The following is a 12,547-nucleotide window of genomic DNA, read 5'->3' as shown; positions in this document are numbered from 1 at the left end:
CCCAAAAAGTACTAACACATATTTGATGAATCTACATCCTATGCCCATGTCTAGGAGAGACCACAAGATAAAGTCCCATTCTAGTCTATCGTATGCCTTGTCAAAGTCAATTTTCAGGAAGACAAAGTCTTGATTTTTTTTCTATGCATATTCAAGGCCCTCCCATATATTAATGATGGCATCAATGATATACCTCCCCTTAATGAATTATTTTTGTTCTTTCCCATTTATTAAGGTTGAGCGTAAGTCTTCTAGTAATGGTTTTACCATAGATCTTGTAAGCTAACATGGGGCAAGTAATGGGCCTCCAATTACCCAAGAGCTCCTTCTCATCCTTCTCGTGGATTAGCTTAACTACCCCTTCATTTAGGGGGAAGGGGAGAGTTCCATAAGGGATAGCTTCTCGTGCACGTGTGGGGAAAAAGTACATCCTTGTAGTGTTGAAAGAATGTGTTTGGAAGCCCATCATTGCATGAGGATTTGCATTTAGCTAGAGAGTCACTTGTGTTAGCTAATTCCACCATTTGGATCTTAGCGTTAGCAAGGGAACTAATTCCCAAGGGATGACCTTGTTCCTATCTAGAGACCATTGCTTTAGCAATAGTTTGTTGGTCAAATGGAATTCTAGGCTTGCTAAAGATTTCATAAAAGTCATCATAATCCACTTCCAGGTTTTCGTCCTAGTAAGCTGCAAGGTTCCATCTTTCTTTCTCAAGAGAGAGACGGTCTTTTTATCTGTTTTTGTCAGAGGGACTTGAAGTACTCTTTAGCACGTTTTCGCCTCTTGTCCATTCACCAATCTCTCAAGTATAGTTGGATATTTTCTACTTCTAGGATCTCTTCTTGCCCGAGTTTGGATTTAAGAGAACTTAGTTGGGGTTGGGGTTGTAAGTCTATCTGCAGCCCCCCCCCCCCCCCCCCATCTTTTGTTCTAGTGCATTTAATTCCTAGTAATTTTTGGCCCATCTCTCCTACCTAACTCTAGTTAAGGTGGCTTTAGCTTGATATAGGAAGATTTGTGTTTCTCTAATGGCTTGTGAGGGCTCCTAATAGCCGAAAAGTGGGTTTCCTAGATTTTCTTAATCCCATACCATATGTATTTAAACTTAAAAAGGTTTGGATCAACATGGAACCAACCTTCTCTTGGGGTATCATGCACCACTTTAGTGAGTGTGGTGAGGATAGGCTTATGTTTAAAGAGGACTATCGAGTGGAAAAGTTTTTGGGCACAATTTCCAATGTAGTTAAGTAGTCTAGTTAAGATAGAGCATTGATCATGGCTAGCCTTCCACAAATAGGGTGCTTCGTTGGTTGTTTGACCAAGTGAACTTGAGTTGTGTGTGGATTAGTAGAGCAACATACATATTATTGCTGATTGACTTACTTTAGGATTTTTTAGTCTCGTTGCCTCCATGGTTTGCATTTGTTTAGTCCTAGTAGGCCAAAACCCCAAAGATGGTATTAACCCTAGATGGCACCCCTAGGTTCTTATTGAGGTCGACATCAGTAGCAAGCTTAAGGAAACACTGATGATAAAGAATTCCCAGGGTGAACCAATTAGAGCATAACCTAGAGTTTACAAGGACCTCCCGAATGCTTGCTTCAAATGTATGAAGCAAGATCATCACATTTGTATTTGCATTGCCCCATTGCAATGCCATTACAGTGGTGCAGTGACAAGGTGTTGTCTCTCTAAAAACTTACCCTTGGTTAACTTGAGTTAAGTAGCCCACTTTTAGACCTATTGAGTTACAAGTTGATTCATTTCAAGTCAAGCTCACTTTTTTGCCTAGCTTTTCCCTTTCTTTTTATCTTGCCTTTGATGTTTCTTCTCTTGAATAGAAGGAGGAAACACTACCAGACATCAACGATAATAAAATGAAAAGTTTCCCAATACTTTTTCAAAGACTCAACTCTCAATATTGTTCAATTCAATAGGGCTTGTAGACCTATCCACACATCCCCATCATCGTAACTCACAAGTCACTATTCTTGGAGATCAATTAGTCTATCCTCAACGTGTGTTTTACATGGATACGAGCTACCTAACCCATGCCTATTTGGTTCTCATGGCTTCTCTCTCTCTCTCTCTCTCTCTCTCTCTCTCTCTCTCTCTCTCTCTCTCTCTCTCTCCTCCCTCCCTCCCTCCCTCCCTCCCTCCCTCCCTCCCTCCCTCCCTCCCTCCCTCCCTCCTCTCTCTCTCTCTCTCTCTCTCTCTCTCTCTCTCTCTCTCTCTCTCTCTCTCTCTCTCTCTCTCTCTCTCTCTCTCTCTCTGTGATTCATTTTATATCGTATCATTAATCAATGCTCTTGCTATGCTCTCTTTGCAAGCCGTGTTTGATCACCATCGGTAACAGGCACACTAGCCCTAGACCCTACCTTTAAAGTGCTTGTCACCACAATCCTTGTTGTAGATCTTTGATGGAGCTTCCATAGGTGTGTCAACAGAGATGCAGATTGAGAGAGAGACACACACACACAAACACAGTTATCTTCTTGGATACTTCAATGTGTACCACTTATTCATTTCAAATAGGTATATAGTATAATGTCCTGTAAAGAGATATTCACACCCAACGTGGATGCGGGCACGATGACCCTTTATTCCCAAAAACCTCCCACCTAAAGGCAATGTGCCTAAAGGTAGTGAAAAAAACAGTTGAGTCTAAGTATGTATAAAGCTGAAAACTTATAACTATCCAACTCCCATCATCTAGAGGCAATGAGCAAACCACTCTACTGGAAGACCCTTCGTGAGAAGGTCTGTAGGATTATCATCTATGTTGACCTTGACAAGCTCGATGCTTTTGCTATCAAGTACCTCTCTAGTGAAATGATACTTCACATGTATGTGTTTTGTCTTTGTATGAAAGACAAGATTCCGTGATAATATGATAGCACTCTAACTATCACAAAGGAGAACATGAACCTCTATAATGCCAAGCTCTCCCACCAGACATGAGAGCCATAAAGCCTCCTTGCATGCCTCAGTGGTGGTAGCCACATACTTTGCCTCTATAGTAGATAATGCAACACACTTTTGTAGCCTAGATATCCACAAGACTGCTTCTCTTGTGAAGGTGAATACATACCTTGAAGTAGACCTCCTACAATCTAAATGACTAACATAGTCTACATCTGTAAAATCAGCCATAGATGCCTTCTACTTCTCAAAGTAGATGCACAAATCCCTTGTGCCCTTAAGGTATCTCGTGATATCCTTTAGTGCTTCCCAATGCTTTTTGCTAGGGTGTGCCATATACCTATTAACCACTCCCATTGCAAATGCAATGTCAGGGCATGTAGCAACCATAGCATACATCAAGCTGCCAATAGCCAAAGTATACAGAATCTTCACCACTTCAGCCTTTTCATCATCAGATGTAGGGTTGTCCTCTGCACCAAGTTTCACACATGGAGGCAATAGAACACCAATCACTCCCCCCCCCCCTTCCATATTGAAACATTGCAAAATCTTGGATACATACTCCTGTTGTGATCGATAGAGAAGACCCTTTGACCTATCCCTGAGTATTTGCATCCCAAGAATATGATTTGCTTCACCAAGATTCTTCATGTCAAAACTGTTATGAAGGCTTTGCTTCAAGGTGTCCAAGGCATGAACATCCCTACAATCAGCATGTTATCCACATACAAAACCAAGAGTACCAAGCTACCATTTGTTGCCTTCTTAGTGTACAAGCCATGATCCACTTGACTCCTGTGGTAGCCTTGAGACTGCATGAATGTATCAAACTTATGATACCACCCTCGAGCTACTTTTAGCCCATACAAACTCCTTTTGAGTTTACATATCGTTTGCTCTTTCCCCTTTGCCACAAAACCCTTTGGCTACTACATATGGATATCCTCATGTAGATCGCCATGTAAGAACACAGTCTTTACATCCATCTACATGAGTTCCATATCCTTAGATGCAACCAAGCCCAAGATGGTTCGTAAAGTAGTCATTTTGACTATAGGAGAAAAGATTTCATTAAAATCAATTCCATGTTCTTGCTTGTACCCCTTTGCAACAAGTTGTGCTTTGTACTTTGTCAAGGAACCAGAAGTGACATTCATCTTATAAACCCATTTGCATGGTAGTATCTTCTGCCCTTTAGGCAAATGCACCAAGTCCTAGGTACCATTCTTCTCAAGAGATTTCATATTTGACAACATAGTCTTATGCCATTTTTGGCTATCCTTCCTGTCTATTGCTTCCTTGAAGCATGACAGTTCACCATAATCAGTCAACATGACATAATTTGCACATACTGAGCACCAAAAACAAACCTATCAGGGTGCCTTGAAGGTTGGGTCGACCTATGGAGCAAAGGTTCCACATTTGTTGGCTATTGGGCTTGCAAATTTGCATTTACAACTTGCTATCTCTTGAAATTTAAGCATGTTGTCTTGTCAGTTTCGGCTGTCCTAATTGCTTGTTATCCTGCTGAGATTGTGGGACATAATAGGTAATTGCTTGTAATCATTTTCAACATTATTCCCTACATTTTTAGGGCCATTTATAGCAAGTATTTGTTGTTGCCTAGTGGGCATTCTCTATTGTCCAATCGGTACATCTTCCCGAAATACAACCTTTTTGACCTATTCTCTCTTTTCGAGCTGTTTGTGTATGCGATCTTCTCAAAAGATAACATCATTACTATGTATTATTTTCCTTTTCTCGAGATCCCATAATCGATACTCCATTTCACCTTTGTTGCCATATCCTAGGAAAATACATTTACAAGACTTTGGCTCAAGTTTGTTGCATTCTTCCTTTCCAGATATGCACATATGCCTCGCAGAGCCAAACACTCTTAGATGAGCATACGAAGATGGCTTGACCAACCACACTTCTTGAGGAACTCTCCCCCCCCCCAAAGACCTATTTGGTGTGACTCATTAATCAAATGAACAGTTGTCATAACAGCCTCTACCCAAAAGCCATGGGGTAATGTAACATGAGATAGTGTAGTGTGGATCTTTTCTTGAATGGTCCTATTCATATGCTCGACGACTCTGTTTTGGGGCAGATTATGAGGGGTAGTGAGCTCTCTCTTTATCCCTTTACTGTCACAAAGTTCATGAAAGACCTTAGACATGTATTCCCCACCATTGTCAAAGCAAATACACTTGAGTGTCTTACCTGTCATATTTTCATCCATGTTAGGAATTTCTTGAATTTATCCAAAGCCTCAATGCGACGGATAGGATAGACCCATATTTTGCATGTAGCATCATCAACAAAAGTGATAAAGTACTTCTTTCCCCTTAAAGACAACCCTGGCATTTGACATACATATGAATGTATCAACTCTAAAGGAGAAGATTTCAATAAAAGAGACTTCTTATGTGATGTTTGAGCATGTTTACCATAGATACAATGATTACAATGGTCAAAATCAGCATACCTCAAACACGATAAATAACCCAAACGAGAAAGCACTTTCATTCTAGATGGACTCATGTGTCCCAACTGGCCATGCCACAAGGAAACACTTGGCTGCTCGGTAATGGCAACAACATGGTCATGCATACTAGATACATGGAATGGATAGAGGGTATCACTCTTAGAACCATGAGTAACTATTCTAGATCCCTTATATATCTTCCATCTGCCATCTCCAAAAGTAGTGTGATAGCCTTCATCATCTACTTGCCATGTGCTTATCAAGCTCTTCTTGAGTTGGGGTACATGCCTCGCATGATGGAGGGTAAACATTGAACCATGCTGAAATTTTTTATGCATACTACCAATACCTACAATATCACATGCGTAGTTGTCCCCGAAGTGGATAGCACCATGTCAGCACCACCATTGTAGTCAGAGAACCACTCATGATGGGGTGTGACATGAAAAGAAGCACCTGAATCTAAGTCCAAGTATGCGTGCCATCATCGAAATCTGCTAGTAATGAGTGTGTACTAAAGTAAGAAGAGATAAAGAGTACATCACTGCTGCCATTGTCACTCTCATGGTGGCTAACCACATTGACTTCCTCTATCTTGACAGTGCTCTTCTTTGCAAGTTGGCTGTCATTTTTCTCCTCCTTATTATCATTAGTCTTCTTACCCTTACATTTATCTTTCTTCCACTTATAGCATTCCTGTTTAAAGTGTCCTTTCTTGCCACAATGATGACACTCAACATATTTCCCACAAGATTTAGTGCATCCTCTATTGTTAGATTTTCCCTTTTGCTGAGACCTATCTCTAGTATGCAATGCACGGGATGACTTGTTTGCTGCAATATTCTGTCAATCCAGCTCTTCCATAAGCAAAGAGCTTTCCATATTAGAGTACATAAGCATCGCATTTGAGTTGCTTGTAGTTGTCCTCCTGAAGGTATCCCAACTTTCAGGCAAAGTGCATACCAAGAAAGTGGCCTTGAACTCATTGTCAATATTAAACTTCAAAGCAACCAGCTGGTTGAAAATCGAGTTGAACTCATTTAGATGTACAGAGATGGATGTGCCTTCCTTCATGACAAGGTCCATCAAATTCTTCAACCAGTAAACCTTGCTAGCAGCATTCTTTTGAGCATACAACTCCTCAAGTCTAGTCCACATAGCATAAGAAAAATCTTCAATAGTAGAGCGTGCAAGCTGATCAAATTCATCCCAATCCTCTTCCTTTATGTATGCCGATTGTATCCCCTTTGTCTTGATAGGCTTCACTTGTTTCTTTTGTACCAAGATATTGTAGCACTGGTTTTGCCATATGGCAAAGTTATGTGCACCCTCAAGCTTCTTGATATGTAGTAGGTCGTTGCTATCATTGTTGCCAACCATGATTGTAGCCCAAAATGACAGGAAATGTCACCAAAGTCAAGCCCAAACTACCACACAAACTGACCAAGGGGAGATGCACAATCCAACTGGCAAGATGTTTCCAAATTCTTGTATTCAGTACTGATTAATGATCATATTCCAGCATTGCCAAGACATTTCAGATCAGTAACATACATCACCAAATAGCATATGATAGCTCTAGGTATAGGCTGTCTACAAATGGTACTTGCTGTTCATAGTGTACAATATAAAAAATGTATGAATAAACTAATCTATTTGAATAGATATGATGCACAAAGCATGTGCAATCACTACTCAAGCAAATGCTATTATGTAAGTACCAAATCAACACTAGAGGGATTCATTGGAAGCATACAACCCAACTAAAGTCTCTTGCAGGTATGGTACGTGTTGCCTACAATTTCACCACACAGCCAAGACAATGTTTCCAAGCTCCAAAAATCAAGCTCAAAACATCCCAAAAGTCATCTCCAGATGTTTAGCATTCATGGTTTATATGAATACAACATCAGTAGCACCCAAGAGGTAGCCCAAATGCATTAGGCACAACATAAACCTTTGTTAAGTGCATTCAACCCCCATGCTATTACAATAGACAAATAACTGTCTAAACTAAGCAAAATCACTGCTTAAATCAGGCCAAAAGCACATTAGATCCAAAGCATATCATCTCTCAATGTGGTTGCATCACATAAGCATGTGTAGACATCCAATAGGCATAACCATTGAACAATAACAACTTAAAACAAGGGATGCCTATAAATTTCAAACTCTAATGTGTGTATTACAACCACTAACTAAGAGTAGACCACTCGAGTTCAATGCCATTTCTACAAAAATAGTAAAATAAAGCTAATGGACGGTGCCCATAGTGTCTGGCACGCCCAATCTCAATGTCCAAATAGAAATAACATATCCAGGCGCATAAGCGCATACAAATAAATAATTGATGTCTCAATAGACATAACAAAATATAGGCGTGGCGCCTATCAAAATCTAGTCCAAGAGTCGAATACCCGCTAGACTCCAATGCTTTCCTCCGCCACTGCTGCTATCTCTACACATCAACTGAAGCATTCACAATCGTTAGTAAAATAACACAATTAAACCGACAAAAGTGAATACCTAGCAGTCTTCAGCTACATAAATAAATCAACTGGTTAGAAATAAATCCTAACCTTAATTTATTACGAGTGCGCACTCTAAATTCATAAACGTTTATTAATTTAATATGCATTTTGCGAAATCACCCGCTATGGAATCACCCATGTACACACTAAATTAATGAAACGCCCGAAAAGGACAGGCGTCCCCATCAACTTCTCGCACAAAGAATCCTCTTTGTGTATGAGCCCCTGACATCTAAGTTTACGGAATCCACCGTAAAACCTCACGGAATCCACCGTGGAATATGCCTCCTGGCATCATACCCCCGGGGTGGGATAGCAATTGACCTCAATTGCTATTAGCTCAATGTGGAGCTAACAGAGTGGGGAAAGCATTTAAGTCTCTAGCGTGCATCCATTGTGCTTCCTCTACAGGATGGTTCTTAAATTTCACTAGATATCTAGAATACCTTCGGCCAGTTCTAATGGTCATGTAGTCAGTGTCTATAATGGCTTCTGGTTCAAGTATTTCAGTCTCTTCTTCTAGTAAAGGTGGGTTTTCATAGACAGGGTGGATAGGTAATTGGCCTCTAAATGGTCTCAATAAACTAATATGAAATGTATTATGAATTTTCCAATGAGATGGCAATTCTAACTTGAATGCATTATCATTAATCTTATGAATGATTCTAAATGGTCCGTAGAATCTAGGAGCTAATTTGACAACTGGATGTCTATCTACACTTTGCAGTCTACGCTTTTCTATTCTAAGCCAAACATAATCATCAACTTTGAAATTCATAGCTTGTCTTTTCTTGTTGGATTGTTTGGTATATGATTGTTGGGCTTTAGCAATCATATCCTTGACCTCATAAAAAATAGTGTTATGCATAACATCAATATCATCGGCACTCTGTATTCTATTAGACAAAGATGCAACAGGTGTAGATAATCTATATCCATAAATAACTTCAAAAGGTGCTTTCTTTGTAGATGTGTGCGGTGTATTGTTATATGCAAACTGTAATAAATGCAAATGAGTATCCCATGTCTGAGGTTTAGAGATAGTGTATGCACGTAAAAGATCTAGAATGGTGCTATTTGTGGCTTCTGTTTGTCCATTTGTTTCTGGATGAAATGCAGATGAGAAATCAATCTTTGTGCCTAGATTTGCAAACAGTGTAATCCAAAAATTATTACAAAATCTAGAATCTTTATCTGAAATAATCACTTTCAGCAATCCATGGTTAGTAAAAATAGTTTTAAAAAATAACTGTGCTGCTTGTGATGCTGTTAAAGTTTTCTTACATGCAATGAAATATGCTTGCTTACTAAATCTATCTACAATTGTCCAAATCATGTCATGGTTAGATTTAGTATTTGGTAAGCTAGTAATGAAATCCATAGATATATGTTCCCAAGGTTTAGATGGAATAGACAAAGGCATTAATAATCCATACTGTTTACCATGATGTCTCTTTATTCTTTGACAAATCAAACATTCAGAAACGAAATTAGATACATCTGCATCCATATGCAGCCAATAAAAATCTTCAGTTAACATGCGTAATGTAGAAATGATACCTCTATGACCTTGATATGGGGGACAATGAATTTCATTCAAAATAAAAGATCGGAATGGAATAGTAACACACAGTCTCTTTTCAAAGAACATGAATCCATCATTATATGACAATGAATCAACAGGAATGAAATTATTTTGAACTAATTTTTGCCAATCAGAATGAAAAGTAATATCCTGATGGTATGTGTCTTTCATAGCAATCAAAGAATCAAAAGATATGATAGAAATGTTATGAATTGCAGGTCTTCTACTCAATGCATCGGCAACTACATTTTCTTTTCCAGGTTGGTATTGAATGATAGGATGGAAACTTTGAATGAATGAAGCCCATTTGATATGACGGTCAGAAATTTGGGGTTGGCTAAGTAGATGTCTAATGCTTTGCTGGTCGGTCTTTATCATGAATTCTGAACCCATTAAATAATGCTTCCATTGTTTTAATGCTTGTACAACTGCTAAAAGTTCCTTGTCATAAGTGGAATATTTGAGCTCAGAGGGTTTCAGCTTAGAACTAGAATATGCTATTGGATGGTTGTCTTGCATTAATACGGCTCCTATTCCTGATCCGCTAGCATCGGTCACAACTAGAAAGAATGGTCTATTAAAGTCAGGCAATTGTAAAACAGGGGCATTAGTTAATGCACGTTTGAGTAAATCAAAGGATTTCTGCTGATTTTCAGTCCATTGGTAAACAATGCATTTCTTAAGAAGTTTGGTCAATGGTAAAGTAAGTAATGAGAAATTACGTACAAACTTCCTATAGAAACTAGCAAGACCAAGGAATGAGCGTAATTCATGTACATTTTTAGGAACAGGCCAATGCAATATTGCGTCAATTTTCTTAGGATCAACTTTAATTCCTTCTTTTGATACAATATGACCTAGATATTCTATTTCTATCTTAAAGAATTCACTCTTGTCAGGATTTGCAAACAATTGATTTTCTTTCGGTAATTGAAAAACTAATGATAAATGCTCATAATGCTCTTTTTCATTTTGACTGAATACTAAAATATCATCAAAGAAAACAATCACACAATATTGATATTTTAGAAAAATACGGTTCATCATTCTACTGAAAGTAGCAGGTGCATTAGTTAATCCAAATGGCATGACTAAGAATTCGTAATGGCCAAACTGTGTCCTGAATGCAGTCTTAAATATGTCGGATCTATCTAGCCTCACCTGATGATATCTAGACTTAAGGTCAATTTTACTAAATATAGAAGATCCTTGCAGTTTGTCCATAAGGTCATCAACTCTAGGTATAGGATACCTATTCTTTACAGTGATCTTATTTAATGCTCGGTAGTCAATACACATCCGATAAGTATTATTCTTTTTCTTGACTAAGAGCACAAGTGCACCGAATGGAGAACTGCTAGGTCGAATTAGGCCTCTATTTAGTAATTCTTCAACTTGACTCTGGATTTCTTTTTGCTCTATTTGATTGTGCCTATATGGGGCTTTGCAAGGTGGTTGTGTGCCAGGTATTAGGTCAATCTTATGGTCTTCTGGACGTGATGGAGGTAAACCTGGTGGTAGGTCTTCTGCAAAACAGTCCTTAAAATATGCGAGAAATTCCTTATGCCTAGGGTGCATATGATTTTCCTTTGCATGCAATTCATTCACCCAAATGAGATATGATTTAGTATTCTTGCGTAGTGCACGTTTTGCTTGAGTATGCGAAAGCAGTGGAAAAATATGAGATGCATGCTTACCATAATGTAATAGATTTTTCTTGAAAATTAATATTCATTGTGTGTGTGGAATAATCTATATTGGGATTATGTTGGTGTCTCCATGGCATTCCTAGAATAATGTCGCTTAACTGTAATGGGACAACTAAGAAATTTCTTCTTTCAATATATGGACCAATTTGAATTTCTAAATCTTGAACTTCTTGTGTGCCATTGTACCTAGTGCCTAAAAATGCAGCTTTTATGCGATAGTGCGTAGGTACAGTATGCAATTTCAATTCCTTTACCAATTTTGCTGAAATAAAGTCATGGGTACTACCGTCATCATGCAATATAGTTCTTTCTTTTCCATGCACCATACATTTCATAGTCAACAATGAATGTGAAGTAGGCATACCTGGTAGAGTGTCGGAAGCAGTAATAGGATCATCTTCTTCTTCAGTGAAATCTGGCATATCCTCATGCTCTTCTTCGTCCATAGCTCCAAGGTAGTTGATATGTGCTGATGGCTTCTTTGAATGACAATTTGCTGCGAGATGCCCTGGCTGGTGACACTTATAGCATACTATTGGCTTAGCTTTGGTCACATTATTTGCAATGGCTGGGAGTCTGGGTATATTTGGATTTGCTTGTGGAATAGGTTTAGAATTTGAATTGGCAGTGGATGGTAATGCAGGTGGTTTAGGCCAATTCTTGCGGAAAGATGGTGATGAGAAACGACCTGGATTAAACCTTCTGTAATTGGAATTGAATTGTTTAGATCCATAATTACCGTTTGCTTGGAATGGCTGTGGTCGTCGATCTCTTCCGCGTAACTTATCTTCAGTGTCGTGAGCTAAGGAGATGGCGTCTTCAAGGGTAGCAGGTTTGAACATGTTCACTTCAGCGTAGTAATGTCCAAGAAGTCCAGACATATACTTCCGCTTATGCGTCGTCTCTGGTACGTCTTCAAGCATGCGTAGCTGTAGGAGTGCATTCCAAAAACGCTCTGTATACTATGGAATAGGCTCACGATCGCGCTGTTGAAGTAAATCCCATTGCTTGATAGCCTTCTCATGAAATTGCGGTGGAAGGAAATTTTGCATGAACTTCTTCTTGAAATCTTCCCAAGTAGCAGGACATTCTATACTCTTGCGGACTACAGTCCACCAAAGTGATGCTCTGTCTATCAGATGATTAGTAACACACTTGATTTTATCTTTTTCGGGATAAGTTTCCTCATGGAAATAGTCATCAAACTGGCTAATGAATGATAAAACAGTCTTTCCTTCTCTTATGCCATTGAAAGTGCGAAACTTGAAACTTCGTTTACTTATCTTGGATTCCTTGCGAATGGTT

This window comes from Lygodium microphyllum, chromosome 1, assembly GCF_053477565.2.
Source record: "Lygodium microphyllum isolate KBCC chromosome 1, Lygodium_microphyllum_v1.1.10, whole genome shotgun sequence".
NCBI classification, from domain to species: Eukaryota; Viridiplantae; Streptophyta; class Polypodiopsida; order Schizaeales; family Lygodiaceae; genus Lygodium; species Lygodium microphyllum.
The sequence above is the reverse complement of the archived record's forward strand: the minus strand, read 5'-3'. Positions refer to the sequence as shown.